This window comes from Bos mutus, chromosome 23 (assembly GCF_027580195.1).
Source record: "Bos mutus isolate GX-2022 chromosome 23, NWIPB_WYAK_1.1, whole genome shotgun sequence".
In the NCBI taxonomy this organism is placed as follows: domain Eukaryota; kingdom Metazoa; phylum Chordata; class Mammalia; order Artiodactyla; family Bovidae; genus Bos; species Bos mutus.
The window spans coordinates 45,515,450-45,524,826 of record NC_091639.1 but is presented as its reverse complement, the minus strand read 5'-3'; positions in this window follow the sequence as shown (position 1 = coordinate 45,524,826).

The following is a 9,377-nucleotide window of genomic DNA, read 5'->3' as shown; positions in this document are numbered from 1 at the left end:
CCCTCCTCAACCCCAAGCATATCCTCTTCCTAATTCAGTTTATTTCACATGTCAGTTTCTCCTGGGTTTCCTTAAGGATCTCCACTTCCCATGGCAAACTTTGCATTTATTTATTTTTGTCATCAGGCTTTAGTCAACTTTAGGGGAAAATTTCATTTGCTAAATTATCTGCTCTTTGGTTCGTGCCTACCTGACGGCTCGTCAGTTGAGACTGTCAACAGCCTCTATCTTCAGCTCTTGTTACTAGAGTGTTTCTCTGTGAGGCTCCCATCCTTCTCAGTCTCCTCACTCCAGTGGTCTGCTAGCTGACTATTTATTTCATCTCCACCCATTTCCTTTCTTATCAGATATGCCCTGTGATTCAGAATCAGGATCAAGCTCCATCACCAGGAAAGTTCAATTATTCAGACTAATTTCACTCATTTTGTGAGCTAGAAGTTGCAGGTCTGATTTAATATGGTTTGTTCACTAAACTCAGTATGTGGGTCATTTCAGCTGTCTGCTTCCAGCTATATGCTTTTCTTAAGCCCGGAATATTCTTCTCAAACACAAGGAACAGGTACTTGAATTTTTCCTCATTAAGTTTAGTTTTATGAGGGGAAACTTTGAAAATTTTATTGACTTCTTTTAAAAAGTAAATCAGCCAAAATAATAATAAATACAACACAATACTGATTCTATTATTTCCTAGTTAAGAGTATATTTAAGAGACTTAAGAAAACATTCTAGCCTCATGAAAACTTTGTGACATCAGTTATAAATAGCTCACTTTTCAACTCCCATCTATAGGTGGTATCAAATGTATCTGTACCATGGATCGTATAAGGTGTTACATCTTTTACTTTAAATTTCCAACATTTACTTATTACATAAACTGTGAATGAGATTCTTTTAAAAATGGCTTGGAGGTTAATCCATTTCTTTATAGCTTGGAGGTTAATCTATTTCTTTAAAGTCTATGTCGGTGGTTCTCAAATGTCAGTATTTGTAAAAATCACCGGGAGGGCTCCTGACACCTCAGATTACAGTCCTCCCCAACCTCCGCAGAGTTTTTAGTCCAATAGGTCTGTGGTGGAGGAGAAGAATTAGCATTTCTAACAAGTTCCAGGTGATACTAATGTTGCCTAGTGTGGGGATCACATCAATTGTGCTAATGTAAAAAGTTAGTAATGCCTACCTTTGTGTTTATCCTCTGTTGGCTTCCCTATTTCTATAGTGGGAAACTATTCTCAGCTTTTCTGGACTACTGGTTTGGTTTCTTGACATCCTTCAGGTTTGTCTTACAGTCTTAAGTGGGTCTTACACAGCATTCTTCTGCAGACTCAGCTGTAGCCAACGAAATACCTCCTTCTATAACGGAACCAAACTTGGTCCACTCACCCATTCACAGAAAAGCCAATCTGCTGAGACATGGTTGTGGTGGTGTAAAGTGAAGTAAGGTGAAGCGTTCATTGCAAGCACCAAACAAGAAAAGCAAGGAGTGTGTGGTCCTCTGATGCTCAGAAGACCCAATTCCCCAATGGCTTTCAGAGAAATGTTCTTAAAGACAGGGTGAAGGAGAGGATAGGAGGGTGTGTGCATCATCAGCTTTTGCAACATTCTCTGGTTGGTGTTAGGTAACCAGGAGTCAGCCATCTCAGTCTCCTGGCTCCAGTCATCCTGGGGTCCAAGTGCTGGTGATCAGCATGCCGTTAACTTCTTCCACCTGGTGGCCGTTTCAGTGTCTGCAAAGGAGCTCAGAATATATAGCTCAGAAGATTATCTAGAGCTCTTGAGGGGGCTTCCCAGGTGGCGCTAGTGGTAACGAATTTCACTGCCAATGCAGGAGAAACAAGAGGCATGGGTCTGGAAGATTCCCTGGAGTAGGGAATGGCACCCCACTCCAGTGTTCTTGCCTGGAAAATTCCATGGGCAGAGGAGCATGGTGGGCTAGAGTCCACGGGGCCACAAAGAGTCAGACACAACTAAGCAACTGAGCACACACACACGATAGCCCTCGAGGAGGACTAAAGGTCCTTGACTTTGTTTCATGGCTAAACTATAACTTTCTCTCTTGCTTGACTGTTTTCCTTTGTGTCTCACTTCTCTGATTAAATCTTTTCTCTTTGAACTTATGGAGTTTAAACTTCTTCTAAAAACAGGACGCAAGGGACATGGCAGGGCACTTCCAGGTTATATCTCCACTGAAGGAGTATGGAACTTGACAAGACAGGTCGGGGTGTGATCAGCACTTAAAAAGAAGCCTCTTTAGCTGACTGATGGATGAGCTCCTGAATTCTCATGTTTAGTTACCCAGCCACTCTGTCATCTAGTTTTTTCTCTATGAAATCCACAATATGTGGTTTGAAAGAGAAGAGGATCTTGTCTGGGCCCACCTCCCGAGTCAGTGTTAAGTCCAATTCTAGGGCGCTCAGATGTCTCCATCTGGAGAACACGTGGATGCCAGTGGTTCTCTCTGTGCTGCTCTGCAAGCCTGTGTTCACCCACCATGCCTGAAGGCAAGGGGATGGCTGCACCATCCATTCTGGAGTCTGAATTGCCAGGTGTAATTTAATGTCCCTAGAATCTGTTACTCTTGCCTGGAAAATCCCATGGATGGAGGAGCCTGGTAGGCTTTAGTCCATGGGGTCGCTAGGAGTCAGACACAACTGATGGACCTCCCTTTCACTTTCCACTTTCATGCATTGGAGAAGGAAATGGAAACCCACTCCAATGTTCTTGCCTGGAGAATCCCAGGGATGGAGGAGCCTGGTGGGCTGCTGTCTATGGGGTTGCACAGAGTTGGACATGACTGACACGACTTAGCAGTAGCAGCAGCAGCAGAATCTGTTGATTCTTTATATCCATGAATTCTTCCAGGTTCTCAGGGTCCTCCTTGGGAGAGGTCTTTTATCTCAGGTTTTTCTGAAAGAGAAAGCTCTTTAATGTGTTAATTCTCACATTATTATGACTCCTTTTGCTTGAGTATTAAGTAAATACTTAAGAATTAAGTTCAGTTCAGTCGCTCAGTCGTGTCCGACTCTTTGCGACCCCATGAATCGCAGGAAGCCAGGCCTCCCTGTCCATCACCAACTCCCAGAGTTCACTCAAACTCATGTCTATCCAGTCAGTGATGCCATCCAGCCATCTCATCCTCTGTTGTTCCCTTCTCCTCCTGCCCTCAATCCCTCCCAGCATCAGAGTCTTTTCCAATGAGTCAACTCTTCCCATGAGGTGGACAAAATACTGGAGTTTGAGCTTTAGCATCATTCCCTCCAAAGAAATCCCAGGGTTGATCTCCTTCAGAATGGACTGGTTGGATCTCCTTGCAGTCCAAGGGACTCTCAAGAGTCCTCTCCAACCCCACAGTTCAAAAGCATCAATTCTTTGGCACTCAGTACGAATGTTTTTAAAAATTACTTTTAATTACATTTATATAATTATTTTACATGTTCAGATTTCAAAACCAACCAACCAACCAACCAACTCTGAGTCTTCTTATTTTGCTATTACAGTCTTCCCTTCCCCCCTTCTATCTCTAAGGGAATTGGTTCCAGGACATCCTGGGATACTAAAATCTTCACATACTCAATTGCTTATATAATATGGTGTGATATTTGCATATGACCTATGCACACCCTCCATATACTCTAAATCAGCTCTATTTACTGATTACTCATCATACCTAATACAGTGTATCCCACATCTCCCACAGCATTGGAGGCAGATTCTTTACAGTCTGAGCCATCAGGGAAGCTCTGAACTGCTACATAAGTGATAAATACAATGTAAATGTTCTATAAACAGTTGTCTGCACAGTAAATTTCAAGTTTTGCTTCTTGAAACTTTCTGATATCTTAAAAAAATGTTTTTTTTTTTTTGGATCCACAGTTGGTTGAATCTGCACATACAGAAACTGTGGATGCAGAGGGCCAACTGTGTGTGTGGACTGGTTCTGATGCAAAAGAGCCAACACACTGGGAAAGACCCTGATGCTGGGAAAAATTGAGGGCAAGAGGAGAAGGGGGTGATAAAAGATGAGATGGTTGGATGGCATCACTGACTCTGTGGACATAAGTTTGAGGAAACTCAGGGAGACAGCGATGACAGAGAAGCCTGGTGTGCTGCAGTTCATGGGATCACAGAGTCAGACACGACTTAGCAACTGAACCACAAAAACAGCAACAACAATAATCAGTTCAGTTCAGTCACTCAGTCATGTCCGACTGCAACCCTATGAATCACAGCATGCCAGGCCTCCCTGTCTATCACCAACTCCCAAGTTCTCTCAAACTCTTCCAATGAACACCCAGGACAGATCTCCTTTAGAATGGACGGGTTGGATCTCCTTGCAGTCCAAGGGACTCTCAAGAATCTTCTCCAACACCACAGTTCAAAAGCATCAATTCTTCACACTCAGCTTTCTTCACAGTCCAACTCTCACATCTATACATGACTACTGGAAAAACCATAGCCTTGACTAGACGGACTCTTGTTGGCAAAGTAAAATCTCTGCTTTTCAATATACTATCTAGGTTGGTCATAACTTTTCTTCCAAGGAGTAAACGTCTTTTAATTTCATGGCTGCAATCACCATCTGTAGTGATTTTGGAGCCCCCCAAAATAAAGTCTGACACTGTTTCCACTGTTTCCCCATCTATTTCCCATGAAGTGATGGGACTAGATGCCATGATCTTAGTTTTCAAACCATTCAATATCACAGTAATCCAAGCCTATGCCCCAAAAACAATATTACTTAAGAGAAATAGTACTTATTTTTCTCCTCTGCAGCTTCAGATGGCAATAATGCTCTATGAAACACACAAATGCAAATGATACCCCACAAATACAAAGGTTCGATTTTTAAAAGCAGAGGTGTTAATATGAAAAGAAAAATGAAAACAGTTGCCCAAAGGAATACAAGTTTGTAATAACACTTACAAAAAACTTCAAAAATAGATGAGGCCCTTATCTGAACTCCTTAGAATTAGCTTGGCTAGAGTAAAATTACAGGTTAGACATGTTAGATTGATTCAGAGGTCCAATTTACAACCAGTTTGCTATTGCCGTTCAGTCACTGAGTTGTGTCTGACTCTGCAACCCCATGGACTGCACCAAACCAGGCTCCTCTGTCCTCCACTGTCTCCAGAATTTGCTCAAATTCATGTCCATTGAGTTGGTGATGCTATCTAACCATCTCATCCTCTGATGCCCCTTTCTCCTCTTGCCCTCAGTCTTTCCTAGCATCAGGGTCTTCTCCAATGAGCAGGCTCTTCTCATCAAGTGGCCAAAGTATTGGAGCTTCGGCATCAGTCCTTGTAATGAATATTCAGGGTTGATTTCCTTTGGGATTGACTAGTTTGATCTCCTTGCAGTCCAAGGGAATCTCAAGACTCTTCTCCAACACTACACTTCAAAAGCATCAATTCTCAGTGCTCAGCCTTCTTTATGATCCAACTCTCACACCTGTACGGAAAAACAATAGCTTTGACTATATGGACCTTTGTCAGCAAAGTGATGTCTCTGCTGTTTAGGTTTGTGATAGCTTTCTTTCCAAAAAGCAAGCATCTTTTAATTTTGTGGCTGCAGTCACCGTCTGCAGTGAATTTGGAGGCTAAGAAGATAAAATCTGTCACTGTTTCCATTTTTCGCCCTTCTATTTGCCATGAAGTGATGGGACAAGATACTATGATCTTAGTTTTTGAATGTTGAGTTTTAGGCCAGATTTTTCATTCTTCTCTTTCACCCTCATCAAGAGGCTTTTTAGTTCCTCTTAACTTTCTGCCATTAGGTATCGTCTACATATCTGAGGTTGTTGATATTTCTCCCAACAATCTTGATTCCAGCTTGTGATTCATCCAGCCTGGCATTTCAGATGATATACTCTGCACATAAGTTAAATAAGCAGTCAGTATATAGCCTTGTCATACTCCTTTCCCAATTTTGAATCAGTCAGCTTTTCCACGTGTGGTTCTAACCGTTGCTTCTTGACCTGCATACAGGTTTCGCAGGAGGCAGGTAAGGTGGTCTGGTATTCCTATCTCTTTAAGAATTTTCCACAGTTTGTTGTGAGCCACACAGTCAAAGGCTTTAGCATAGTCAATGAAACAGAAATAGATGTTTTTCTGAAATTCCCTTACTGTCTGTATGACCCAGCGAATGTTGGCAATTTGATCTCTGGTTCCTCTGCCTTTTCTAAACCCAGCTTATATATCTGGAAGTTCTCAGTTCACATAGTGCTGAAGCCTAGCTTGAAGGATTTTGTGTATAACCTTACCAGCATGTAAAATGAATACAATCATTTAAACATTCTTTGGCATTGCCCTTCTTTGGAATTGGAATAAAAACTGTCCTTTTCCAGTTCAGTGGGCACTGCTGAGTTTTCCAAGTTTGCTGACAGCAGCACTTTAAAAGCATCATCTTTTAGGACTTTAAATAGTTCAACTGAAATTCAGTCACCTCCTCTAGCTTTGTTTTTATTAATGATTCCTATTGCCCACTTGACTTCACACTCCAGGATTTCTGGTTTTAGGTGAGTGACCATACCATTGTGGTTATCTGGGTCATTAAGATCTCTTTTGTATAGTTCTTCTGTGTATTCTTGCCACCTGTTCTTAATCTCTTTGCTTCTGTTAGGTCCTCACTGTTTCTGTTCTTTATTGTCCCCAACCTTGCATAAAACGTTCCCTTGATATTGCCAATTTTCCTGATGAGATGTCTAGTCTTTCCCATTCTACTGTTTTCCTCTATTTCTTTGCACTGTTCACTTAAGAAGGCCTTCTTATCTCTCCTTGCAATTCTCTGTTTTGCAACCAATGCACATCACTAATACCAAGTTCTTAGGATAAGTGTCATAATTTTGAGGTTTCATCCATAGTTATCCATAAGGCAATGAAACACTCTCTTGGGAGCAATTTTAGCTGACAATCTGAAATAGCTCAAGTGCATACACTCTGCTGGTATATAATCATGCAGAATAAAGACATGCTCACTTTTTGAGCATTTCGGCATCCAAATTCAACAGATGGACCAAGAGACAGCTGCCAAAGGAAATAAGTTGACAAGCCTGGGAATGTTGCCATGACCGATGAGGACACATTTCAAAGGAGGACTTTTGTCTACTTCCCTCCATTCTGTCTAATGACTGTACATCTCTATTTTCACGGCCTTGTGGGTACTCAGATGATATGTCCAGTCTGTGTCTTCTAGGGCTCATGAAGGATGCTGAGTACAGTGATCGCTTCTTTTAAATCACATATCAATAGAATTCAAATTAAAATGAATGACACTTCAGACATTTTCTATTCATTCTTTCAATCATTTCAAATCACTCATTCATTAGCATTTATTGAAAACCAAGAGGTACTAAACACATCATAACAGAAAGCTATATGACATTATCTGCTCAGTCAATAAATTTGCAGATCCTTTGGGGAGATAGGCTTGCAAAAAAACTCAATTAAAATGTGTGTATATATAAAGTTTAATACGTAATATGCATTAGCAATCAACTCAGGAAAACTGAGCAAAATTTTCATAAAAATAGAGGTAACAAATTTTTTATAATAAACTCCTGTAACATTCAAATACAATCTCTAATGTGTTATGTAGTATCATTTTTCAGATGATAAATTTTTGATAGTATTACTAAGCGTAGGTCAAGTAATGGGTGAAAATTGTTTACTTAAATATATTTATTACAGAGAAGAAAGTTGCTATTGAGTAAAGGTTGTGTGTGTGTGTATGTGTGCATGTTTTTGTTGTTATTTTTCATGACAGAAAGAGACAGTATAATGCAAAAGAAACTCACAATAACTACCCCCTGACTCTAACAGCAAACATTTTCATGCAAAGCCCAAGGTCAAATTTTAGAATTAAGCTGGTAGGTTTTATGCTTTCATTCTTTCCTCTGGGTTTTAAAATTTAATAATTATGAGATTAAGTTTTGCAAACAAATGTGAGGCACTTCCAGATTATGTTTCTATGGTGTGAAACTGAAAAGATTCAGGATGAGAAGTCATAAAATTCTGGTTTCTTTGTTCGGAAGGAGCAGTTTACAAACCAAGTTGTACCAATGATTATTATTCACTAGATGGCAGAATGCTAAAGGAATGCTTTGGCATGGAACAGTTGGTTTCATAAACGTGCTGGGTAATTTGATGTAAGTGTCTTTGTCTTCATATTGTGGCTAACGTCAAGGATTTACTGACATTAAATACAGTGAATATTCTGAAATAGCCCCTGCCACAGAGGAAGGCAGCTTCTCTAAGTAAATAATAGAATCTCATATTTGTAAGGGAACTCTGTCGTCCTCTGGCACGCCTCCAAATCTTTGCCTTCTTCTGTATTTCCTAGGATGGTTGCTTTCTTTACAATCCTCGTGGCTTCTTAACTCATAAACCTCAGAGATATTTTGGAATCCTTCCTCTTTCTTACCCATCTCTAGCACAATATCGAATATCAGCTGGCCTTTTTGCTGGGGCCCCCACCCTTGTTCATTCCTCCTGACACATTCACAGCCGTGCTCTGCATAAGTTCTGCTTGTTCCATGCAGTGCAGTCTGTGATCACTGCCTCCTATCTGTCCTTTCTGGTTTGACTCTGGGTGTGACCAAGCTAGCTTCTGTGCTCTGTCAGCATGATCTTTCCCAAACACATGTGTCATCACATCAGGCTATTTAAGAATACTGTGGGGATCACTTTTCACTTATCAGATGGGCAGAGAATTTAAAAACAAAATTTGATGAAAACTCACCTTTAGGGGAAATCTTGGGTGACAGATGGGAGGGCTGTTGAATATCTCCATTTACAACAGGAAATTTTGCCATATTTTGAATATTTAAAATAAATATTTCCTTTCAACAATTCCTCTGCTATTATTTTCATGCAGCATTATTTCTATGATCCAAACCTGTAATTATTGCTAATATTAACCAATATAGATGTGTTTAAGTATAGTTTGGAATGTTAACATAACGAAATCCTGCACAATCTTTAAGAATAAAGTGGATCAGAATAGGTTGACAGAAAACACCTTGAAGGTATGTTACTATTTAATAACTGAAAGAACATGGTGCAGAGTAAAAGGAGAGTATGAGTCATTTGTTTTAGAATACTTATTTCATGTTCATGATTTTCGCATTAATACATGGAAACTCAGTAAGTACTGGAGACAAAGTAGCCTAGTGGTTAACAGCATAGATTGTGGAGCTGTATTGGCTGAGTTCAAAAGCTAACTTTATCTTTACTAGTTCTATGACCCTGGGTGGGTTGGTTAGTCTTTCTGGGCCTCAATTTCCTCTTTGTAAGATGGAAATGTTAATCAGATCAGATCAGATCAGATCAGTCGCTCAGTCATGTCCGACTCTTTGCAACCCGATGAATCACAGCACGCCAGGC